The sequence below is a fragment of the Nycticebus coucang genome, chromosome 6 (genome assembly GCF_027406575.1).
Source record: "Nycticebus coucang isolate mNycCou1 chromosome 6, mNycCou1.pri, whole genome shotgun sequence".
NCBI lineage: Eukaryota > Metazoa > Chordata > Mammalia > Primates > Lorisidae > Nycticebus > Nycticebus coucang.
This window is the reverse complement of record NC_069785.1, coordinates 21,142,048-21,168,723: the sequence shown is the minus strand read 5'-3', so window position 1 is coordinate 21,168,723 and position 26,676 is coordinate 21,142,048. Positions and strand designations below refer to the sequence as shown.

Sequence of the window (26,676 nt, the reverse complement as noted above, 5' to 3'; positions counted from 1 at the left end):
TTAAGAGAACTATCAATATGGGTTAAGGAGTTGCAACTTCACCTGCCAGAAGACAGGAAGTCACTGGATGTTTATAAGGCAGGCAGAGGCATAAGCTAAGTAGTACTAAGGGAAGTTCAGTTTGGTTGGTGCAGAGGACAGGTTGTAGAAGTGAGGCAAGAGGCAGGAAGGTTCTGGAGTTATCAGAGTAGTGACTGTAGAGGTAGAAGATCCAAACTGGAGCAGGGGCAGTGGGCCCGGAAAGGGCATAAGAGGAGCAGCCGAGGAGTTGGGTGCTGGATTCATCCTGGGAGAGGAGAGGGAAAGAGAGGGAAAACTCAAAGGCTCACTGGGTCAGTCGTGGGGACCAGGACTCAGAAAATGGAGCTACCGTGAACAGAATTAGGGGCAGAAAGAGATGATTTTCATGTTAGTTCTGATTTATGAGTCCATTACAGATCTTTCTATTTCTTTCTTTCTTTCTTTTTTTTGAAACAGAGTCTCAACCTGTTGCCCTAAGTAGAGTGCTATGGCATCATAAGTCACAGCAACCTCCGACTCTTGGACTCAAGCAATCCTCTTGCCTCAATTTTTCTATTTTTAGTAGAGATGGGGTCTTGCTCTTGCTCAGGCTGGTCTCAAACTCATGAGCTCAAGCAATCCACCCACCGTGGCCTTCTAGAGTGCTAGGATGACAGGTGTGAGCCGCTGCGCCTGGCCAGGATCTTTCTATTTCATGTGACCTTTTGCTATGGTTTTTGAGTCATGCTAAAAAGTAGCCCCAATCACCATGTTTAGTAGCTAGGGACCTGTGCCATATTTAGGTCTTGAACAAACTGAGGGGTTAGAACCCAGACTACGTCCTGAGAATGCCCATAACCACACTTTCCCTCCGTGTTGTCAGTGTCTGCCCTGCATGCCAACCTAGCTCGATTTACTAAATCAGGGTCTTTACGAGGAAAAGAAAAATACCAGAAGCAGAAATGTCACCTTTCCTTTTTGTTAACTTACTGCACTTTTAAAGGGAACTTTGCTCTCAGGAGCACCAGTTCCCAGTGCGCCCCGCAGAAGGCCCATTTTCCCTTCACAAGGCAGCCACAGTCCCAGCAGCGCTGGGGTCAGTTTTTCCACTTCTCTTTTTGCCAGTGTTTCCCGTCCCTTAACTCAACCTCCTGGGATGAAGATATTAGCTATTTTCCATGGCTTATTTACTCCTTGACACTTTTCTTAAGCCTGCCAGCTCCGGGGCCAGTGTGGTCCTGACTTTGTAAGCTGGACAACTGGTCTGTTGGGAGTTGAGCGAGAAGAGCGGCTGCATTTTGTAGAGGCCACCAAGCCCTCCCAGAATAAAGCGTGACGTGCCTTGTGCGAACTTACAGAACAGAGTCATACTACCTGCACCTTCCGAAAGGGTTCCTGGCAATTTCTTTATTAGTGAATGAGTTTGGGTTTACCTCTGGCCACAGGCTGAGGTCAGGAGCATGGTAACACCCTGCAGTGATGCCAAGGAGGGCAGGGGGGACGGTGAGCTCACAAGTCCCAGCAGGGCCCAGCTTGGCGGTCACCTGGCGCTGAAGTCATTCTTTCCCTCTTCTTCCCAGCCTCACAGAAAGCAAGTGGTTGAGTGGCCGTTGGGATAGAATTGACCATTCTAAACTGCTTGCCTTGGTGAGAGTGGAAATCCCCCTCTCTGCACAGAGGGGCTGGGGTTAGAGTCGCTCTTTAAAACTGCAACATTTTTGTTCAGAAATGTGACATGATTTGCTGGTAGTGACAACTGATTTGACAATGACCAGTGATTTAGTCTACCTCTAATAAGCGAATTAATCTGAGCTAAAACATAGTGATCTGTCATGTTTAGAGATACCTCAACATCTGGCTGACTTGTCCTCTGTCAGCCGAGTCTGTCCTGTGCAAATCTTCTGTCAAGTGAGGGAAAGAACTGTGGGTAGAAAATTACACGGCAGTTTTAGAGTTAGTGATGAATTTTTCTCCCAACATACCAGCTGTGCCAGCAACACTATTTTTCATGGCATTAATCAAATATCTTGCCTGCAGCACCTTCACTTTCCCAACGGCTAAAAGATGAATCTGTCAAAAAATTTCACTGGGATTTGCCAACAGCTTTTCTGAGCTCAAATACTAGTCCAAGCACCTTAGAAGTTTGAGCAAAGCTTTTAGGGATAGCCTTGGGGAGTTAAAAGCTGTATAGGGCAATTTTCCTTTATACTAAACAAAAAATTGAAGCGTCCATCGCAGCCAGCGTGATCAAGTTCCCAAGCTTGGAATTGAGCCAAACACTCAAGCTTTATTAATGTATTCCATTTACTGACTCATAGCAAAGTACTTTTTTGTAGTTGGAATTCTGAAATTAGCAAGGTACAAGAGCAGTTGAAGGCCATGAGTTGAACTCGTTGCTTGCTCCTTCGGAAAGAAAATCCTAAATGGGAGGAAGTAAACCAAAAAACAAAACAAACAAAAAAAAGACCATACCTCACGTGTCCACAAAGATGCTGCCCATAGCTAAAGTATTTGCTGGGATTAAAATCTGTGAATATTGAATCCTTTTCACCACTTGTAACCTTCATTTTATCCCTCTTGCTTCCAAAATGAACATAGCACATTTGCTCTGTGCCCATCAGAAGTTATGTGCACTCCGTTCCTTTTCAAAACTGATAGATATTTTAGAGTAACCACTGATGACCTGAGGTTTGCCCTGAATGAATGGGTGAAAGCTCACTTTACCCTGATCTAAAGCATATTAAAGCATTTGGAATCCAGGGCTGTGTCCAATTAGGCATGCTGATAACAAGATTTTTACAGTGCCTTCCCTTCCCTGTTGACTGTTTCTTAAAAGGCAAAGACTGTTCTTTGATGCTTTTAAGGTTGTCTTAAACTGTAGCCGATGGGGACATCCAGATCATTTGAGGCCTGTTTTCTTTACCACAGAAAGTATGACGGACCTTTCTTTTGCTCATCAACTTTCGTTACTGTTTGTGTATTTACTATGTGGCCCAAGACAATGCTTATTCTTCCAATGTGAGGCAGAAAAGGAAAAAGGTCGGACAACCCTGCATGGTAAAGTAAGGTCTCCAAGAGTCTTTGCCATTTCACCTCTCTAAAAATATCCTGAAGATTACTGAGCATAAAAAATTGGGCGACACTTCCAATTCCCCACTAGCCACTGCCTAACAGCTCAGTGACAGCTGTTGAGCACAGTAACTCTGAGCTCTAGCCCAGTGCAGGAAACACAGCAGGTACTCAAGCAGATGTCTGTGGAGCAAATGAAATACTTGGATCAATTACCCAAAGAAGCCTCCCCCAAACAACTTTTAAATGGTGTATCTTTTTTCTAACCCATCTGACTATAGAGTGTCAAATTTTATTCTGTACATGTGTCAGGCTGTCTCCTCTAACCTGATTCTAGATCCCCATCTCAGATATTTGATAGCAATGAAATGTTTTCCTACTGTTAAAATTGGTTAATTTACCACAGTGCATAGAAACTGGTAAGTTGCAGGGCCTGGAAATTGCAAGGTTACCTTTCTAGTGGGTACAACTTGGATTAGCAATCAAATCAGACCTTCGTAGTTGGAGAAGGTTCATGAAGCAGCAGGATTTGACTAAGGCCTTAAATGTGGAAAAAGAAAAGCAGTGAGGTGCTGTCAGTAGTAGGAGTCGCTCAGGGAATTGGTTCTCTAGTCCACTGGCTTTCTTGCTCTTTGAAAATTAAGTAGTATCTGAAACTTTTAAGACTAGGCTCAATTTCTTTTCTTTCTTTCTTTTTTTTTTTTACTGTTTCCAAATGTTCATAATCAACTTATAGATACCATTCATTGGTATCCTCAGGTTTCAGTCTTTATGTGAGATAAAGATTCTTTGCCTTCTTTGAATCTGAAAAATGCTTCATGTATTATGTATAATTTCTAATATTTATGTGGCTTTTTATTTTCTACCTATAGAGGAATGTAGGAGTCAGAATTTATAATTAAAATTGACTGTGAAGTTTACTATGAAATCCAAGGCCTGTCATCTTCATTAACCCTATAAGTTTTGGTCATATTTGCAAAAGCTCATTAATGGAAGCATTTCTCTGCTCCTGAAGTAGATTGGACTCATAGGTTAGCCTGTTATTGCTTGTCCCAGAATGTGTTCTTAACCTATATGAAATGAGACAAGACCGAGATGATTAAAAAAAACAAAAAAACAAAACAAAGGGTACCTTGATTGGATGCACTTTAGCACTATAAAGCAGTTTTCTTGGAATAATGGAAAGTGAAGAAAGTTGCATTAGTTCAGACAAGGATGTATACCACGTACCAAGGCAACTTCAGAGCCCGCTCTGGGTATATGCACGTGCCCATGCATGTACTTTTTTAGGAAGCTCACACACCAGCAGGGATGTTATACAGCTTGGCAGCCATAAAAAAGAACTGCAGGGGATGTTATTTTAAATCCACTCTTGCATATCCAACAAAGGTGTATTCTTTGGGAGGACTTTGATCTGGTATATTTTACAGTTGGACAACTTGGAACTTTGTAAACGGCAATCGGGTATAGGTGAAGGTATCCATTTATCTCTCATATATGTCTTGTTGAGGCAAAGCTGTCAGAAAAAATCTTATCACATGGTGCTCCATTTGTTTTCTGTGGTGATTTATGACGGTTTTGAAAAGGTCTTGTGATCCCATAGGCTGCCACGATTCTCTGACTTTTCTCTGTCAATGGATCAGATTTTTGACATTTTCTGAGAGCATTCAGAAAAGATTTGATAAATCAGCTTGTGGTGTTTATTTTAATTGATCTGAGGCCCATTCCTTCAAGAATTCATCAACTACAGTGACAGGGTCTGGATGTGCTGCAGTGAAATGAAAGAATTGGGCCCGCCATGCTCCCGTGGTGATGATATAGATATTTTGTTGAAAGTTTATGCGCACCGACGAGAAGGTGTCATAACTAATTTAGTATGTTGTAAATCTTTTGACACAGATTCTAATTCATAAATCTCATCCATCACATATGATTCATGAAACGATAGACAACCTTTGATGAGAAGGTACTTCTGTCTATGTTCCAAGTTCCTTACATTTTTCCTTATTCAAAAATAAATCACTTCAGAACAACAGAATTCTATTAAGAAAATGGAACTGTAGAGGTCTTTCGTTCTCTCACTTCTGTTCTAACACCCATAAAAAGTAAAACTCTTTATTTTCTTTGAAAATAAAAGTATGTTTCCCTGATAGCAAGAGGACAGAGGTGTGTGTACATGCATTCGTAAAAATCTGTGAATATAGTAAGACTGATAGAAAGAAATAGAAAGAAATGAAAAGAAATCTCAAAGAAATAGAAAAGATGATTGGTAACTATTTTTCTAGAACAAATTGACTCCAGATAAGACGAACATGGGGGAAAACTTCATCTTCCTCATTTTAACTTTTATTTTGAAATTATTAATAATTTTTAAAATCAACATTCTTGTAGAAATAACTTGGTAAGTTATAATGCCCCAAATATTTGTTTCGTTTTATGCCTTAAGTTTACTTGGGCTATAAATTTATTTATTTGGGCTACAGGTTGGCCTGTTTCAACTTGACTTATAAAAAGAAGGCAACCATTTTTCTCAGAGCTTCATATATCTAACAAAGGAGGATTCAAAAAATGGTTGGGACATGAAATCTCAGTTAATACAATCAGTTTTCCTATTTTTGTGAGCAGTTAAAGCTAACATAAGGTAATTCATCCGCTAGCTAGCCTGCTGGAAAGTTAGTAAGTCTGACCAGATATAAGAATACTTTACCATTACAAGAAGGTTGCATGTATATCTTATTTTATTAAAAATTAAGCATTTAGATGATTTAAGTACCAGGACTATGCTAATGACTATGGCCTGTGTTAAAATCATTGAAGACTTGGGCGCTGCTCTCAAGAACTTCCCAGCTACGCTATGTGAAATGGTGGGGTTAAAATAAATAACACATCATAAAGTTGAGAGGGATAAGAAACTCTTAAAAGAAGAAGAGCTAGTCATATTTCTAGATACCTTGAAAGATACTTTGAAAAATATCATGGAGAAAATAAAACTGAAGTTTGAGGCTTAATGGAGCTAAATGTGACAATAACTTCTAATTTTTGAGCATTTAAACATTCTCAAAAAAATACTGGATAGGGATACTAGAGGGCAGTGCCTATGGCTCAAAGGAGTAGGGCACAGGCCCCATATGCCAGAGGTGGCAGGTTCAAACCCAGCCCCAGCCCAAAACTACAAAAAATAAAAAATAAAATAGTGTGACTGGAATGTTTGTATAAAATCATATTAGATGAATTTGAAGTCTACAATTTCTCTTCTCTTCTAGTAGTAGTATTTCCTATACCTTGAATCATCACGTATTTGTTTTAAAATGGGTTATTTATGATGAGAGACATAGCATAAATCCATTTAAGCATAAATCTATTTAAATCTTATAATGAAAGAATCTAATTTTATTTTGTTATCTTCAACCCCCCTTCATAAAATTTCTTATATGAACAGCTAGTAAGTTCCAAAATTTCCTGACATGCCATTTTCCTGATTATCTCTCCCTTCTGATGGACCTGGTACCAAGCTATAAATTACCTAAAAGTGAGCAACGAAGGGTCGCAGAATAATAAATGAAGGACCTGGATAACTCACACGTTAGAGAAATAACCCTTGCCTCATCAAAACCTAAATAAGCAACTCCACGGGGTAAGGAAAAAAATGAAAGAAGAAAAAGACAGAAGTAAATGTGAAATTAGCCTTCTCTCTGACTGCACACCCTTTCCTTCTGAAGCAGTCAAGTTTTAGAAATGAAGAAACTCTGAAAGGGGAAAGGTCACTCAGAAAAAGACACAGTGCAAAATGCCATGTCTATAATGGAGGGTAATTTGAAATAAACTTCTGTTCAGAGCCCATAATGAGGGAAAAAAGAAACAAAAAGCCAGAAAGGGTTCAATGTTAGAATTTAAAGTAGGTAAATTTTAATGACTCTGAAAGGCACAACCTGAGCAGAACCCATCTGTCCCCTTCCCCCCATCTCTTTTCCTGGAGTGTTCTGCTCATGATGCCCTCAAGACCATTGTTCTTAGTCTTAGAACTCTTTGATTACCAGTAGGTTTCAAGAGCAAGGAAATAGGCGTTAGATAAAGCAAACTAAACAAAGTCTACTGAGTCCAGAATTCAGTTGTACCAATAACATGGAACCACCAGAAAAAAAGCAGCTTTCTCTACAGCTAACATGAAAGATAAACTCTCATGGGGGAAAAGCTACTTTATTGAAAGTGCTGGTCACATTTACTCTAATCTTTAATAGTCTTCTACTGTGCCAACGTGATGAAGTTACTAGTACCTCAATAATTCAGACAACCCTTTATATGATTTCGTTCTTTACTTGACTGCCTGCCAATTGAATCAATTGAGGATGAACCCAAATGTTTCACTTGTAAAAAAATCGAAAGGAAACACTAAAAGGATCAAATACTCAAACTCTGCAGACTTGACACATCTTTAAACATTGACCCCCTCTCAAAGACACAACTAATATGAATGTGGTTATAGCATTAATCAAAATTTCAGATCTCATTGAGTTTGCCCAATTGTTGGCCTTAGTTATTTCCATCCAGATTGCAGCTCAGGAAATGCATTGAGACGCAAATGTGCTGCATGTGGTTTATCTTTTCACCACTGATTACACAAACTTTGTCAAATTGTAAAAAGCTCTGATGTCTCAAGCTGTTTCATTTTCAGAGTTGAAAATAAAAATGAAAAGAAGGGAAGTTGCTGTAAGGAAGAGCTCTGCAGAGATTTATTTTTTTTTAGCCCAGTCAAGAATGTATGAAGTAATTCTACTTGCCTGGCCCCCAGTACCATGCAAGGTTCCTTCGGTGAGATACAGAAGAGGGATTGGAAATATCTGCTGCTTTGGGGGGCCTTAAGATCTAGTTACAGAGATAAAACATTGAGACCCATGTAACACTGAGGGAACAATTTTATAAACAGCAAGTGCATGGCCAAACTGGACTGTGAATTCAGAGGAGGAGGCTGGTAGAGTCAAGGAAGTCTTTATGGGAAGAATTTACAAAGTAATTAAAGCAAAAATATTAAGCCCAGTTTTCTGCCAGAAATACAGGTCACAAATAAAAGTAGAGAAATTCACATCATCCCAACAAGTAGAATGAGTGGTGGATGATAATTGTTCCTGTTAACCTTCAAATCACCTCCTTGTTACTACCACTCCCTGTAGTCAGCCAAAGGCAACTCAGACCAAAATAACAAAGGAAGTGTATTTGACCTTACTCCATCAGTGTTTGGATACAGCCTCAAAATACATCCAGAATCTGACTGCGTCTCACCCCTTTCTGCTGTGCTCACATTTGAGGTCACCTCAATGTGTGTCTCTTTGTATCTCTACGGAGACCACCTGATTGGTGCTTCCTGCTCTCTTGCTTCCCAACCCAACAACCACCATAGACCCGTGCAAACATTAATCGGGTCTTGTCACTTTCGTCCAAACCCTCCAAGGTGTTCCCCTTTTAATCAGAGTAAAAGCCAAAGTTGTTACAAGGCTTTCTGGACCTTTGGTGACCTGCCACAGCCCCTTCCGCGTACACCATGTATTTCTCTGATTTTATCTCCTTTTATTTCCTCATCTCCCTCTTCATTCCAACCATCCTGCCTCCTCACTGGACACTGCCCTCTCTTAATAATCCAGGCAAGCATCTATGAGTTTGTTCTCTACTTGACTCCTTGCCAATTCAATCAGTTGATGACCTCATCTTTCACTTGCAAGAAAATTAAAAAGAAACAGTAAGGGGACTACCCTTGTACTCCTATTTCTTTTGCCTAGATACCTACATAGCTCGATTCTTCTCCTTTTTTAAGTCTTTGTTTAAATGTCACACGCTTAGTGGGACTTGTCGGATGACCATATTTAAAATTGCAAATTGCCCCCCACCCCTCTTTCTGACTTCATTTTGTACCATAGTTCTTACCACACACTGGCATACCTAAAATTTAGTTATTGCTTTAGTTTATTATCTGCCTTCCACCCTCCAAGGTCAGGGAGCTTTGTGTTTTGTTCCCAAGCTTTCCCATCACCTACAACAGCATGTGACATATATTAAATGCTCAACAATATTTATGGAATAAATGGATTGTGGAGCTAGGTTCAAGATTATCATATCAAAGGAGGATATTATCCTGAAGTTGTTTTTGGTTTAGGACACAAGTTTCTAACCTGGGATCTGTGGATAGGTTTGGGGGGTTTTATTCCCTGAAATTGATATAAAATTTGTGTTCATCTATTTTATGTCTGAAGGTGTGGCTTTATAACTTTTATGAGAGTCTCAAAGATCCTTAATGTAGGAAAAATAAATATTTTAGATACCCAAAGCATTTGAAAAGAATAATATGGTTTTCTTTATTGTATTAATTAGAGCAGGGTAGTAATCATTTGATGTTAAACATAGGGAAATTGATAGATCAGAAAAAGTTGTAGGTGGTATTTTCACAAATCCAAAGCATCCTTACAATTTGGTAAATTATGTCAGTTTGAATGAAAGGACTAGATGTTAGTTAAGTAAAAACCAGTCAGACCAGCAAAGCCCCATAAGATCAATTCCTTTAGGTGTTTCTGCCTGTGGCTCAGATACACTCCTGTTAATTTGTTGTCTTTAAACTACTTTCTTCTTATCTCTGCATGTGTGTGTGCACAGATTGGGTATCATTTGTTAAATAAATTAGTACTGACTGAATACAGTCACAATTTGGATAACTACCTGTGGTATTATATTAAATTAGTGGTAAAATCCATATCATTTGATTTCCAATCCAGCATGTTTTCTATTTGACTGTGTAGGGTCTGTCTTGGTGTAAGATGACCTTTTATATAATTAGAAATATAAATAATGTGCCAAAATGCTTGTGTTATAATCTTCATCTTACTATGGGCTTAATTGGTGACCTTGGTGCTTGCTCTGCCTTAATTACTTAAATTTTAAAAGTGGGAATAATAATTATTTTGCTAGTCTTAACAAAAACATAAATATAAATCAGCCTAAGTTGTCCCAATCATCACCAGCTTATTTTAAATTCTAAGCATAAAACCATAGGCATAAACAGGGCAGCAGCGACCACTTTTTGGAATAACCAACATATGGGAGATTCTGATCCAAGCTACCTTGGTCTGCTTGTGACAAATGAGGATAAATCCCTTTGAAGAAGCTGAGGAAGAGTTCAGGCTGATTAAAGACATGGGAGCACATTAAAGAAATTCTCCACCGTGGCTTGTTTTTGGTAAACAACCTGTACCCAGCAGAGTAGGTAACAAAGCAGGTGTTAGTACAAGCTTCGCCCAAAGATGTCTAGATGGTGCTATCTGGCATTATTCCAAAAGTAAGATGAAATAAGTGGTTATGTTTGTTGTCAAAGAGATTGATGGTATAAACTATTTTGAAATTTCCTCTGATTAATTAAATAGGCAACATTGTTCTTCACCAAAGGCGATGCTGTGAGTTAAGGGGCCAGACATTAACCCAGATTGTCTCCCAATAATAAGGTTCTGAGTATAAAGAATGGGAAATGATAAAGCAATGCAGGAATTAGTGATTTCTCAATCCATCAAAAAGTAAAAGGCTTTTGGAATCATTTATACAGATAAACTTTCTTTTCTCACTTTCATTCTCCCTATCTTCCATTTGTGGGCTTACAGATTTGTTAGAGAATGAAAGGATCCTAAATGGCTAATCAATGATAAAACAGAATTGTCAATGAGAAATTAACTCGCCCAGATCACTTAGCAGAGCTAGAACTACAATCCAGGACTACTGAGTTCTAGCCCTTTCCTCTTTGCATTTGTGTATTTATATCAGGGTCTTTCTGGCAGTACTTTCATCGTGTGTGTGTTGGGGTGTGTGTGTGTTGGGGGTGGGTGTGTGTATACTCATACATGTACAAGCAAGACAGAGAAAAAACAGAAGAGAGAATGAGAATGAATATGAATCTACAACCATCTAAGTATATTAAAATGTCTTATTGAAATCTAATATTTGTATGAAGTTTACCTTTGGAGTGGTACTGTATGTGATTGTAATAATAAATTCCAGAAGTGGTCACTGCGTTTCCCAAAATTTGCTTTTCTTTTACAGATGATAAGGGACTATCCCAATGGTTGAATATATATGAAATGCAGTGCTTCTGGTACAAGATCTTAATAAGACTTTAAAAATTCCCCAGGGATGTATACCTCCCACTGTGTTTGAGGCAATTAATACTTAACACCTTTAGCAATATTCCCCAGAGTGATTATTAAACAGAGACTCTTGGGCCATCGTGAACATATCGGGAAAGACAGCATCAGGAAAGTAGAGAGTGACAACTGTGTTTGATGTTTGTACTAACCTGACCTGTGACGAGTGATACTATTCGTTCATTAATAAATATCCTATGTGGCAGGCACCATTTTGGTCCTGGGGGTATACTGGACAACAAACCAAAGCTTCCTGCCTTCATGGACCTTATATTACAGTGGAGGGAGATAGATAATAAGAAGAAATTACAATTGAATAAGTCAGTTTTATGGTGCTTTAGCTCGTAAGTGCAAATGGAAAAGAAAGGAATAAACAGGGTAAGAGGAATTTGGAGGGCCATGGGGTGGGAGTGGGGCTTACAGTATTGATATTAATATGTTTGTTAACAGTAAATATTATACTAAGTTTCCTGCAACTATATCTTGTATAAGATTAACATTTATCCCCAAGATACCAAAAGCATCAAAGAATTCCAGTTTATGTATGAGATATATGTATGTGTATGTATGTATAATTATATTACATTAATGTTACATAAAAATTCAATAGACCATGTGATTTACTATTATCTAGAGATGATGGAAAGAAACTAGACTCTTTAAAATTATAAGGTTTCTGTTAAGGAGCAGTTTCAGTAAACATTTTCAATAAAGCCCTTGGGAATCCACACTGGGATCCTCCCGGCACTGTTGAGGAAATTGAACTAAGATCATAGATAGGAGATCATGATGACGAGTCCTCACAGACAGCACAGATAATACTGGTTTTCTTTCTCAGCACATGATACTGAGTAAAGATACGATCTGATACCCTCTTCAGAAACAGTTCAGTTTTTACCTTTGTGAAGTTCTAAGAGCAAGAACCTTGGCAGTTTTGTTCCCAGCTAAAGTAGTCCTCACCATTTCTATGTCAGGATGTATCTAATTGAAAAAAAAATTAAACACACAGTTTAGATAAAAGGATAATCCATGAGTTATTTTATTCACATACCCCAGTTATGTCAATGATTTTGCGTCATTGCATAGACCTAATTTAGGTCTTCAAATAACAATGCAAAATGACTTTTCAGTTTTGATTAAATAACATGTTGCTCTTAGGTCAAGAGTCACCTTATTCAAAGTAGGCAGCCAATTCTCTCCACTCTTAATGTTTTCTACTCATATAACTCTGCTCCATTTCCTGCCAGAACATCAGTAACCAAATAAAGGAACTTTAGGGTAAAAAAGTTATTAGAAAGATTTTTATATATATATATATAAGCTAGTGTTAAAGAATACATCCATGCCCATATTTCAAAACAAATTCCTTTCACAATACTTTGGAGACAAAGCACATTTGGTTGTGAACCATAGGCTATTCACAGTGGTTCTATGAATGAGCCACTTAATAGTTTCCTTTTCAACAAAGAGACATCCAAACAACCATGTCAAGGAACATTCAGGAAAATATCTTATCAGCAGTGTTTCTATTGGCCATCAGAGACTTGGCCCACGAAGGCAAACATGAGGAACAAAATTCCTTGACCATACCAGACCTGAGTGATTCCAGAGTTCAAGGTTTGGAAATTTAATTTGCTTATTTACCATTAATACTGTGTCATGGAATTTCTCTAACATGTCGTGCTATGAAAACAATGGGGAGAAATGATTCTCTATCTCTTTGGTCTTAAAGTTTAACTTTCATCATTAAATTTTCAATAAGGTTTCTTGTTTGTTTTGAAGAACTGGTTTTATAAGCATTCAAGAGGCATAGAGTTCAGATTTTTAACAGACTGTTTAGGATTCCTACATCTACCAAAATGGCCTTCTCCAATGGATATTCAGCTTGTCAGATACTCAGTATGCCAGGACACAGGTTGGAGAACTGTGAAGGAAATTTAAAGTCAATGAAGAAGGTAGCATCGGGGGCTTCAGGGAGTACAAAGATAATTGTGGATCAATTGTGCCAGACAATTTGAAGCAACTTAAGACTGCCGTCAGTACTTTAATTGTTTCTGCCGCAGAGTTTGAAAGAGCATTTAGTCCAATGAATGATGTGTTAACACCTAGTTGCGATGCTCTGTCCATTAGTTGCATATCATCTTTGTCTTTTTATTAAGCTGGTTGGTCCACTGTTCCACATGCTTAAGCCTAAAGATTATGTCAAGAAGTGGCTTGTAAGTGGCTGTTTGAAAGCTGGAAATTGTAGAAATGTGACAAGAGAAGCTCTCTGGCTCTCCTGTCTTATTTTTATTTTATTTGAAGAGTTTGAACTGTTTCCCCCTCCCTAAGCCCCAGCTTCTGGTCATTGAGAGAGTAAAATAAATAAATAACTCTACAATTTTCTCATGTAATGAAACAGAACGAAACAAGATCATGTCAGCACGAAGTTCAGTAACTTTTTCACTTTGGGGAAATCAGTAATACCTCCCCCGGGAAGACGTAATGCAGAGTTGACAGAAAGGCATGTGTATCTCTCCGGGGAATTGTTAAGGCCCCCTTGAGTCCATCAATGATGTGTTAAAAAGGAATATACATTGAAATGGAAATGAGAAATAAGTGAGGGTTATCAGCACAATTGCCCTTTCACAACAGAATCTTTGTTCTGATGAGAATTCAGTCATCTGCCATTTAGGTGCCCGAACTTGAAATAGAATTTTGTTTTGCATTCCTAAGTATCCTTCCCTGTAGCATATATGTGAACTTGGGAAAAATATGGACTGAAAAGCCTCCTACATTTGTCTTAGGATAGCAACGGAGCTTGTACATTTTTTAACATGTTCTCTCTAGTCTCTCATATATTCTTTTTCTCCAGAGGAAAGAAACCCACCATGTAGTGATCTTTACTTCTCCTTGTCCAAAATTTAAGAGAAACAGCATTTCAGATGTAGTGTATTCTGTAGAATCCACAGCCATTTGTTTTCTATGGGGTTTTTTTTTGTTTTTTGTTTCAATTTTTATACCTTTTTTGTTCTAGCACTAGACCTGAAAACCTACATCACAGAACTCAGGAGTTTGTGACTTCAAACAACAGGCATTCAAATTCAAGTGATGATAGATAGCTCTTGATTAAAATGTCTCTTTTCTTTGTGCAATGAGCCAGCAAGATTCTTTGAGAGCATTTAAATTCTAATGCTATCATACTTCAACATTCTTCTTCGGAATCCTTCATATCCACAATTTTTCAAGTTCTGGTATTAGCTGTCCACATCCTCATCGGTGCCATTGTGTTCAGCCATAACCTTGAACTGTACCTGGCCTTTCTTTATTCTCTTCCAAGATGTATTCCTGGAGTTACTATTTATTTTCCCTCCCCACATATATATCCACAGAGAGACCACACCGTTTAGACTATTACCAAGTCAATTTTGAGTTTAAATACCCTTCGTTGAAAGTCTACAGGATTTTGATCTGTTTGGTGTGATTGGTGTGGATCATTTGACATGGGGGGCTCTTTTGCATAACTTGTTGAGTAGCTCTGTCTCCTTGATGGTTAGTGTATGAGAGTAAAGGAAGAAAAGAGAATTTCGGTTATTGAATATTTAATTCTGGACAGCAGTTTAATCAGGACTGGGATTTGGGCAATGGCTCCAGCCCCCTCCTAACTTAGTACAGTTTCAGTTCTTAGTATTCCTTAATTATCCCACTGAGATGTTTGAGGAGCAACTAGTAGTAAATGAACTTGGCAAATAAGCTATTACCCAAGTAATGAAATACAAATACATATGTTTGACAATTCTGCAGGGAAATTTTTTAAGCCAGGATTCTCAATGGATTGTATTGGCCAAGAGAGGAAAAACAGGTGTTGTTATCAAACCGTATCTACAAACAATTTGACAGGAGTTTTAAAATAATGCACAGATTTTCTTGCCATGAATTCCAAACATGTCAATTAACCTGTGGAGAATCCTGATTGTCAAATAATGAATCAATATACGCCCCACAGGATGGTGAAGGGAGGGCTCACTGTGACGTAGGGTTAAATATTCAAGGCTTTCTCCCAAACAGTATATCTAAGGATGCATATCAACTTCACATCTAACCTCAAACAAAGCAGAGATCAGCTCTACTGAGAAAATTGATTTTATTCAACAGTAAGGCAAGGGAAATTAGTAAATTCAATATTTGTAGAAAGAAAATAAGCGAAGCCAGCTATTCCTGGTGGTCTGAGACTATTCTTTGTTTTGGTAATTATGCCTTTATGTTTTAGGGCTCTTATTTACATTTTCAGAAGGGTTTGAAATAGTTCATGCACCAAGTGTCCCCCTGAGCCTCCAGGTTCTTCCTTTACGCAACAATAAAGTTGTCCCTGGACCAATACAAATTGAAAATGAATCCTAAACTTCATAGAAAGTGCTGCTTTGCTTCCCTCATTGTTTGGGGCTTCTGTAGAGCTGAATCACAAACTAATGATCTCCACTGCAGCCAAGTCCTTGGTGTGATAGCATCTCATTGTAGTGGGGCCCACATTTACATAATGTGTAGTCTAAAATACCTTTGAGTTCAAGAATAAAACTATAGAAAATAATTTTATCCCAGTTCCTGTGCACCTGGATCATAAGACACAGGCAGAAATACAGCAATGGGATGAATTTACTAATGTTTACTATTGGCTGATAAGCCATTCTAAAGCTATGAAAGCCTTCAAAACCCCATAGGTCTCCATTTTGCCATTAGCCGTACCAGTTTAAACAGTCTGCTGCAAGAAATATTGACAGGTCAAGTACAGCTGGGAAGAGCACGTGTCCCAGTGGCCTTTACACTGACAGTTTCTCCCACATTAAAGAGTTAACTAGCAGCCAACCAGCTCGAAGTGGGAGCTAATGAATGAAATGGAGATTGATATAGACTCTCTTTGGAGGTGCATCGATCTGTATCTTGTGAACTCAGCTTAGGAATTCTGCAGGCAGCATTGCCTGAGTAACCCTGGCATGGTGCCCATTAGCAAATAACTCTTTTAATGTTGGTCTTCAATTGATATATTTATTGTATTGCACATTACAGCAACCGTTCCCTACACTGCCTTTGTGTCTGATAGTTGTGGTAACAAGCTCGGGGAGGGTTCAGCAGGATGCATCTGCTGTGGGGCAGCATCAATGAAATAATTAATTGCATCCTTCATTTGCATGTGTTGTATCAAAGAGGTCTTTCTGGAGTATTGAATCTTCTTCCTTGCTGCCCTAGCTAGTAGTAATATATCTGTCAAATATGATCTGAGACCTTGGCATAGATACTATCTCTTATGCTATCACATTGAAAGTCAATTTTAAAAGACTGATTAGTCTTGCAACCTCCAATTAGAGATGCTAGTTGGTGACTTTCTAGGTGTTGACCAAGTCTATATGCATTTGGCTATACCTGAGTGGGTGCTTTTCAGTTAACAGTTGTGCTCAGAGTTTGGTGTTCATAAGAATCATCTGGGGAGCTTGTGATTCCTGATGTCGGGGTTGGGGCCTGGAAATATGCCTTTTAAGACTAGGATAGTTTTCATGTAGGTTGTCTTCACACTATAATTTTTAATTTTTTTTATTTCAGAATATTTTGGTTGTATAGTTAGCTTTTGTGTATTTTAAGTCTCTTCCTTCCCACCTTCTTGAATTTCGTGAGTTCTGCCTCCATATGAGCACAAAGGTGTTCATCAACTAGTTCTAATTAGAACTAAGTATATGTGGTGATGGTTTTTCCATTCTTATGATACTTTATTTAGGAGAATGGTACAAAAGATACTAGATCACCATCTTTTTTAATGGCTGGATAATATTTCATGACTGGTAAGTCTTATAACCAGCCATTACGGTTGGTGACTCTCTAGGTGTTGAAGACTCACCATAGGCATTTTAAGACTCTAAGATAGTTTTGATGTAGGTGGTCTTCACACTGTAATTTTTATAATGTTGGATTAAGACATTAGAAATGGGGGAGTTAATTAAGGGTCACTTAAAGGACACTGTGTCAGAAAATGTGAATTGCTAAAAACTTAGCACAAGTATACCTGTAGGGAATTGTAGTATTATAGCATCCGCTTCATTTCAGTGATCTCTATGGATAACTATGGATAACTGAGTGCTCATAGCCCTTGAGCTGGACTTCTTTCTCTACCATTTTTAGAGTCTGTAGTTTGGGCCTTTTGGCTTCCAGACCTACAGATCCACGTCGAGTTCCTAATGCACCGGGGTTGCAGCTTTTGCTGCTGCAGCTCACCACATTCCTCCACTGCCGCTTAACCATTCCTGCATTCACACAGAGAGAAAGTTCTTTCCTCTTTTATCAACTCATCTTGAGGATGCCTTCTTATATTGGGTTGAAATCATTAATACGGTAAGGTGCTGAAAACTGCCCTAAAGAGTTGACGTAAGTGAGTCAAATATCTTCTTTTATTTGAAAGATCTTGAGTCCATGGAGTCTGAACAATTTGTAGCCAAGGCAGAAATAGAGCCCAAATCTCCTTCATTCTATCCCTGCAGCTCAAACTTGCTGACGAATACAGTCAGCCCTCTGTAGCCACAGGTTCTCCATCCCTGGATTCAACCAACCTTGTAAAAATAAAAAAATAACATTACTACAATTTAAAAAGCAACTAGAAAATAATACAGAATAACAAGAATTTGCATAGCATTTACATTATATTAAGTATTGTACATGATCTAGAGGTGATTTAAAATACACAGGAGGATGTGTTAGGTTATATGCAAATACTGTGCCATTTTGTATCAGGGATTTGCACATCCGGGGATTTTGGTATCCTTGGGAGTCCTGGAACAAATTGCCAGAAAATAGGGAGAGACAAACATATATACCAGTGATTTTCAACCAGTGTGCCATGAAAAGATCTTAGGTGTGCTGTGAGAATTTTTAAAGGTCATTAATTAAATTATTTTTGAAAGAAGTTCAAAGCACAGTAAGTATATTCTTCTTTTTACTCTTTTTTTTTTTTAGAGCGACATAATTTAACTATAGGTTCAAATGTGCCATGAGATAAAAATGGTAGGAAAACAGTGCTATATCCCTTATTGTCTTGAATACAAACTTATTTGAAAGAAATCCCGTGCTCTCTATTTTCGTTGTTGGAATAAAAATCAGATTTATAGGTAAGACAGGCAGGATCATCCACAGAGAAAAGTACAGTCATGTGTCACTTAATAGCGGGACCGTGCTCTGAGAAATCCGTCATTAGGTGATGTTGTTATTGTGTACACATCATAGGATGCACTTACACACACACACACACAACTGGGCGGTGTGGTCTGCTTCACACCCATGCTATATGGCGTAGCCTATGGCTCCTAGACTTAGGAACCTGGACAGCACGTTATTGTGCTGGAACTGCAGGCAGTTGTAACATAATGGTAAGTATCCGTGTGTCTAAACACAGCAAAGCAACAGTAAAAATAAGGTATTATAATCTCACGGGAGCAGCATGGTACATGCAGTCTGTCATTGACTGAAACATCGTTGTGCCTTACATAACTATATATAATCTGCCGTCACCCGTCAGAGCTAGCGCGGTTACCACAGAAATGTAAGGGGAGGTAACAGTGTCTGCCATTTCCGAAGCAGCTTATTTCTTCCCAGGAAACCCTTAAGTTGGGTCAAAACAACAAAGAGTGTGGGTCCTCACAGGGTGCCTTGCTCTTTTCTAGGCATCGATGCCACTAAAATTAAACATAGCATGTTTCTAAAATGTCGACAGTTCCCATACAATAAGTGGCGAGATGGATGGCACTGCCTATCAGCACAGGGGGCTGTCACTTTTGCAAGGGGGTTCAGGCACAGGGAAGAAATTGGCTGTGGGTAAATCAGTGTGCCTGGATGGCAGTAGCTCTGTGAGGCTATGGCAGAAAATGAGGTGGCATACGAGAGAGCTGCACAGAGGAGCATTTTAGAGAGCTCTTCCCTGATAGCAACGTGGAGGGCAGATTTGAGAGGGATGATGCTGGAGCAGGAGATCATTGGGACGCTGGTGCCATAGTCCAGGCAAAAACGGAACGAGATGAATGGCCCAGGTGTGGCCTAGCACGTGAGTCGTGCATGGAGCAGACAGCTGCGAAGGCCATGATTCCGGGGGTTTGAGACGTGGTAGCAAAGTGAGCCGAAGGAGCCTTTCTCTGTGACGGTGAATACAGGAGGAGAAGGTGGCGGCATGCAGAGGACAGATGGAGATTTGACTAGCTCCATACTGGATGGGGTGCGGTTTTGATGTCTGTGGAACATCATGGTGGAGACCTAGGGCTATCCATGTCAGAGGTCGTGGGAATGCTCACAAGTGTGAATCACTAGCATTGCCGTTAGCCAAAGCCATGGGCACAGAAAGGATTGTTTCACATAGCCGTTTTCTGTGAGGCCAGCAGCATTAGCATCACCATAAACTGCTTTTCCTAAATGCAGATTTTTGAGTATCACTCGATACGCACTCAATCAGAATTTCTGGAGGAAGGACTTTGCCCCCTGGGTCCAGCCCCTCAAATGACTCTGATGTGTGCTGAAGTTTGAGAAGCACTGGTTTAAGGAAAGGACAGCTTGGGCACCGTTGCAGGGGCGATGGAGAAAGGAGGGGCCCAGGTAAGAGATTTTGACATGGGAACAGGGAAGTAAGAAAAGAAGCAGAGGGATGTGGTGCGGCATGAAGACAGGAAAGGGTTTTAAGAAGGAAGGAACAGTCATAATGTTGAAAGCTGTGGAGCCAGGTAGGAGTGGCCTGGGACGCGCCCTTCAGCTCTGACGGTGAGCAGATTGAGCAGATTGATTGCTAGAGACTCGGACTAGGGCCCTTTCAGAGGCATGGGCATATGGAAGGCAGAGGACAGAGGGTGGCTGATGGAAGGGGTTGTGAGGAAAGAGAGATAAGAGGCTTAGACTAAGTCTCAAAAAGCTTAGCTGGAGAGGACAAAAAGGGAAATGAAAAGGAGATAGGCAAGGAAAATTTTAGACTGGAGGAGAGTGTGTTTTCAAGTGTGAAAGCCGTAGGTTCTCTCCTGCACAGAAGGGAGAGGTAGAGGTTGCAGACGCAGAGGCTCCGAGGGAGGACAGTCTTGCTGTGGACCATTACAGTGACCTCCCACAGGTTTCTCTTGGCCTCAGTTTAGAGGTTGAATCACTTCCTTCCTCTAATTGTCCATCAGCACCACATCACCCGTTAGCAGACAGAGCCTAGATCGAGTGTCCGAGTGGGGCAATCTCACTGTCAGTGTGTCCTCCAGAGGCCCACCTTCCCTGGACTTGTCTGGGGTTTTGTCCTCTCGGTCTCTGTGTAGGGCTGAGGTGTCCAACTTGTGGCCCGTGGGCCACATGCAGATTATGTGAGGACTGTCTTGCTTATCTGTGGTACTGGGTATCAGGAAAGTATGTATACATTTTATTTATTTATTTATTTATTTATTTGCTCATCAGCGTGTGTTCGTGTTTGTATATTTACTGTGTGGCCCGAGACAGCTCTTCTTCTTCCAGTGTGCAGCAGAAAAAAAAAAAATGATTGGCCACCCCTGTACACCATCCTCTGCCCACTCCCTATACTCAGCTTGGAGATTTCTGAAACTTTTCCTTCCCACCCCAGCTGTGTTAGATGAGTCTTCTGGCCTTTAGTACCTGTGCATACATCCCTCCATGGCTGCCCACATATATCTGTTTTTCATGTATCCATCTCGTGGACTAGAAACCCGTACACTGGGAACAGGGCTGGGCCTCACTTCGCTGTTCATTGCCCTGCACGGTGCTGCCCATAGGCAGTGCTCATTGGTGGTTTATGGAATAGACGAATGAATACATTTATAAACCACAGTTTGCTCAGCTATTTGCCTGCCTCAAGTCTCTGTCTTTGTCTGAATAAGAGGTTTTGCACAACTGCCTAACTGTGGCAGTTTTCTTTCTAGAGTGAAGGGTTTCCTAGGGTGTGGGCTTTGTCACCTGAGCTGGGATTTCCTGTTCCCCGAGTTTCTCTCCAGGGGCATATCAGGACCTTACTAAAGCTGCACTTACCCGGTCATAGGGTCACTGACTTTAATGGTATTTGGTGGCCTAGGTGAGTTTCTAAGGAGATATAGGTTAAGTCTTGGGAATCAGGTAGCCAGCACCGAGATCATACAGCAGGGATTTTTGACCATGCACCCAGGCAGCCTGGCTGTGCGAGGCAAGGCCCCCACGCTCTCACCGGTCAGGCGGTCCTCCTCCGAGCTACGCAATTGTGTAATTCCAGAATCCCATGGCCTGGCACACCAGGCCCCGAAATTGACAATTTCAAAACCAGACACCACCATTAAACCCTAAAAATGAAAATCTCCTTGTCAGTTAGGAAATTTTCAGCATCTTCATCTCCCTCCTGCTACCAGGCTGTCAGCAGGTGGATAACGCCACGAGTGTGCACATATCCACGGCGATCAGAGTAATTGCGGGTTTAAATATTAACAAGATTGGTCTGTCTGCTTTTCTATTAGAAACATTATGCCTGTCTTTTTTTTAGCATCGATATATGCAGAGACATTTTTTCATGGTAAAAATACTCGTTTTATTATAGGCTTCATAAAAACATAAAAGCATCTTGAAATTGTAGAGAAGTAAACTATTTTTAAAATATTTTCCTTGCAGGATTCAGCTTGTATATTTAGTAAGTATACATGGATTTAGATTTAGCACAGCATTTGTGGAGTCAATGATAACTACTTTTTCTCTATATATGGTGGCAAATAAGGGATCAAAAAAAACTTTTCCATGTACAAAGTGCCAGCTTTGTTCACTACTTTAAAGAATTTTCAAGCTTATAAAGCACTACTTTTTCATCAAGGAAAAAATACATTATACATCATTCAGGAAAGAGAAAAAAATTATAAGGAGATTTTGCCTATTGAATGTAATGGATTGTCAGGAACCCTTGACATTATTCTACAGGCGAGGCCACATAAAATCAATACATCTTAGGCAAGGTTTAATTTATTTGTAGGTTCTTACAATAAATGACTTACCTTTTTTGTTTGCTGTTTTTCTTTACTTTCACACTCACAAGTAGTTCCCATTTTTTATTTGTTTCATTATTAAGCACAACACAAGATGATGGTATCATTACTATCATACTTATTTTTAAGCGGAGTGATTGTAAAGCATGTAAAACCATCCAGGAATCTAGAAGTTGTGCAAACGCAGTGGTTATAAAACATTGCCTTCTGCCCTGTTGCCTCAGATGCAGAATCTGTTCTCTGCAAAGGGGCTGGGTGCCACCCCGAGTCATAACCATTTTCTTTTGTGCCACGCGTCTCCTGTGCAGTGATCCCTCTCTGCTGTGAGTTCCTTAAGGGTTAGCGAATTATTTGAAAGGAGCACACTTTAAAGCATGAATTTTATAAAAGTACCAAAATTGATTTATTTTCAGTAGCTGAGGCCAGGTTGGTGATGTGGTCAGCCAAGAAAATTAGTATTAAAGGTAATTTAAATTGTATTCTTTCAAACTCATGATCTCCTAAGTATAACGGGCTGCTAGTCCCTGCCTGCTTCTGCCAAACCGTGGCTGTCTGTGAGCACAACCGTGCCGGGAGCAAGAACGCTGGGAGGAAACTGTCGTCAGCCAGGAGAGGGTCTGAACCCAGTTGTCCTACTTATCTGACATTGGATACACTTCTGAACCTCTCTTCTTAGTTTCCTTATCTGTAAAACGGAGAAAATAGTACTGCCGTCTGTGCTGTCCCATTCTGTGGCTTAAATGAGATAAACATATACGCCCTGACTATATAGTCCATGCCATAGACACACAAGGCCCGGTAGACATGGGCCATTAGTAGCTGTAATTGCAAAGGGGAACTTTGCAGTTCGTAGGGGTGACACCATTGCTGGGCTCCTTGGGTGAAGGCTTTCAGTCCAGTCCTAGACGGGTCCAGCCTCAAAAGAGGAAGTTGGAGCTGTGTGACTGTTAGAGCAAGCATTTCAAAGCAATTCTTTACAGTGGTAATGGATGTGGCAAATGTGTGGATTTTGTTAGGATTTCTTCTGACAGCCATGAACACAGATATATTTTAAAGTAATGTAACTGTCCTAAATCTCGAGCGGGGAATACAATGACTTCTAGTATTATTTTTCACTTCTCCAATGACATTCTAGAAGTTTTATTTGATAAATTCCTTCGAAGTTATTTGACTTAGAAAAGACTCTGTACCATTTAACCTTGGTCTTGTTCTACTCAAACCTGTGTCCAAGGCCCATCTAACGTGATACATCACAAGGTGAGTACACCAAAGCCTTGCCATGGCCTGCTTCCCTAGGACCACTTTTTAGGGAAAACAACTCGAGAGTGAGGGTTTTTGAAAGACTGGGAGCTATTACCACTCTCGGTTTAAGATAGACCCCTTCAAGGCCTTCTGTAGCAAACAGTATGAGAGCAAAAGCCCAGCGTGTTGAGAAATCAGCAGAGGTGGGCGCCTATGTATTATAGATCTGCTCCTCTTTAAATTGGCCAATCTCGAGAAACATAATCCAGAGACAAATTTAAAGTACGAAGAACTATGCTGCTGCTAAAAGCAATTAGTTCTGCCTTGTGTTCATGACCATTGATACAGCCTTGTGTAACCACCTGAACAAAATAATCTAGGTTTTTTTGTTTTCTTTAAAGAAAGTTATAATTCCCTTAGCTTTTCTTGAAACTCTTTCTAAGGTCTCCCCCATAGTTTACATACTATGGCTCCAAAGATAAAGTTTATAGGAGAAATGACCATGGAAGATTAAGAGTCTAAAATTATACATTCTTCTCTTAGTTCTGTTCAAGAGTGTGACCTTGAGTTTAGGGACAGAAGAGTCAATGTTCAGCTGTCCCCAAACTAAAGTGCCCTGCCTGCCCCTACACAGTCTTCCATTGGCTTTTCATGTGAATAATTATTCTTTGTTAATCTGCTATCTTACGTGATTATCAACAACAACTGCAAAGTGGATAATTTTGTTTATTTATTTATATATTTTTTGAGACAGAGTCTCACTTTGTCACCATGGTGTTATAACTCACAGCAACCTCAAACTCTTGGGCTTAAGCAATTCTCTTGCCTCAGCCTCCCAGGCGGCTGGGACAACATGCGCTTGCCTCAACACCTGGCTATTTTTAGAGACGGGGGTCTCACTCTGGCTCAGGCTGGTCTCCAACTCCTGAGCTCATGCAATCTACCTGCCTTATCCTCCCAGAGTGCTAGGATTATAGGCGTGAGCCACTGCACCCAGCCCCCAAGTAGATAATTTTAAAAGAGAAAAGCAGAAGTGTTACCTGACTAGACCAAGATCCCTAAGGGATAAAATGTAAACTGAGGCATAGGTCTCTCTAGCCTCTGTTTTGTGTTCTTTCAACGCTATTGTCTTATTGCCTTTGAGATTGTCAAATTACCACTGTAATATTTACAAACATCACTCTTTTTCAATGCCCTATTCTTGCTCCCCAGGTAAAATAGTATCAATTGAACCTATCTCCCAGGCAAACCAGAATTAGTAAAGCACATTTCCCCCATCAAGCAAGAGGCCTGTAATGTTTTTCAGGAAGATCTACTCAAAGCGTAGAGAGCGATCATCTCTACAATGTGTTTTGACATTTCTAAGACATTTTTTGTTCGTGTATTGGTGCAGTTTGAAGACTATCTCCCCAAAATGCTTAAAATGTTAATTTTTTAATAATTAAAATTCAAAATTCTTGAAGAAATAATTCACAAGAGAAAAAGGCTTATAAAAATATTTAAACTCATTTGATTTCAAATGTTGTATTTTGTGTGTAAATCAATCATGAAAAATTAATCTTCTACTCAAGAGCAGACTATCATTCATTTATTCAGCGAGCAATTGCAAGGGTCTTACCATGTGCAAAATATATGCCCGGAAACTTTACCATCAATAGGGAGAAGAAGGCATTATCAGGGAAATAATATGGAAAACAGAACTCCTCGTCTCTAGGAATTGAAAATCTGGTTGTACAGATATTCAAACATGAAGCAGCCTATACAGCATTAGAGAAATATAGGGATGTGGATATAAAATAACAATTGTTTACATTCTGCCTTAAATGTATTTTGACATACATATAAAATTGTAGGTGCTGCATTGACCAAATTTTGTAAATAAATATATATGTGCGGAGAAAATTCCTAGAAGGAAGTGTACCAAAATATTATTAGTAGTTCTCTCTGGGTGGGTGTAACAGGATAACAGGAGACTTTTTAGTTTTTTTCTGTATACTTTCCTGTAGTTTGTAAAACTTTTGAAGTAAACACTTACTTCTCTAATAACAAGGAAAAAGTCAATGCTCTCGAAAGTTTCTTGTAAATGACTATTCCATAATTGTGAGTTTGAGAGCTTTTTCTGCATGATGTTATCACTTACTTTCTTTTCACTTTTCATGTCCTCATCTGATCTGTTTCCAGTGAACAGAGATTTGGGCACAGAAGATTTCAGCCTCAACAGATCTTTATTACCCCACCTTGCAGGAATCAAGTAGGGCTGTCATGACCAAGAAGGCAGACTTCTTTGCTGTAATGCATAGTCCTCTACTTCTAGTTGGATATGAAAAAAATAACATAGTCACTAATTTAATCATCAAGCCGTAAGTGTATGAAGATGAATTAATCATCTCACACAACTAACCAAAGGGCTTTTGGGGGTTAGCCTATCTCAGAAACTTCCAAAATTCACTCTTTAAGTTTGTCACTTAACACCACTGTCCCCATAACTATTATTGTGCTAACCACTAGGGGGTGATCCTCCCAACTGTGTTATTAACAAGACCAGACTCTTACTAAATCATTTATAACCCTGGCTCTGATACCTCTCTCCTAATGGACAGTATCCCACCTCCCACTTTACACTTGTTTAAGCTTCTGGTGCTGTAAATCCAGCATAGCCAGGCTCTCAATTTTCTCCTGCTTACTTCTATCTACAGTAGTGGTTCCTCAACCTTCCTAATGCCTCCTAATGCCACGACCCTTTAATACAGTTCCTCATGTTGTGGTGACCCCCCAACCATAAAATTATTTTCGTAATTTTGCTACTGTTATGAATCGTAATGTAAATATCTGATATACAGGATGTATTTTCATTGTTACAAAGAGGTCGCGACCCACAGGTTGAGAACCACCGATCTACAGTCTCCTGACACTTCTTTTCATTAAAAATATCTTACTATTGTCCTGGGCTTTGATGCCTGTATTTTTTCCCTTATAAACACCTGAGATTCTTTGTGCTAATTGTACCCAGTGGCACCCGCCTCTTCCTTTTTCAAATTGAATTCATGGAGGAAAAGAAAATGCAGGCATGCTGCGAGTTGACTGACCACATTGTCTTGCAGAAAGTTTTTTACCCCAAGTAAATTTCTCATTTGTTTTTTAGAGTTTGTGTTCAATAATTCATCGATTCCCAACAGCAGGGAAGAGTGAGAGATTTATGGTGTATGATTGTG

At 39.6% G+C, this 26,676-nt stretch overlaps 1 protein-coding gene across 9 annotated transcripts in view; it reads left to right on the top strand.

Annotated features, from left to right (window-relative positions):
• NPAS3 (neuronal PAS domain protein 3) overlaps nt 1-26,676 on the top strand; it is a 907,184-nt gene that overhangs the window by 708,929 nt on the left and 171,579 nt on the right. The window lies entirely within an intron of this gene.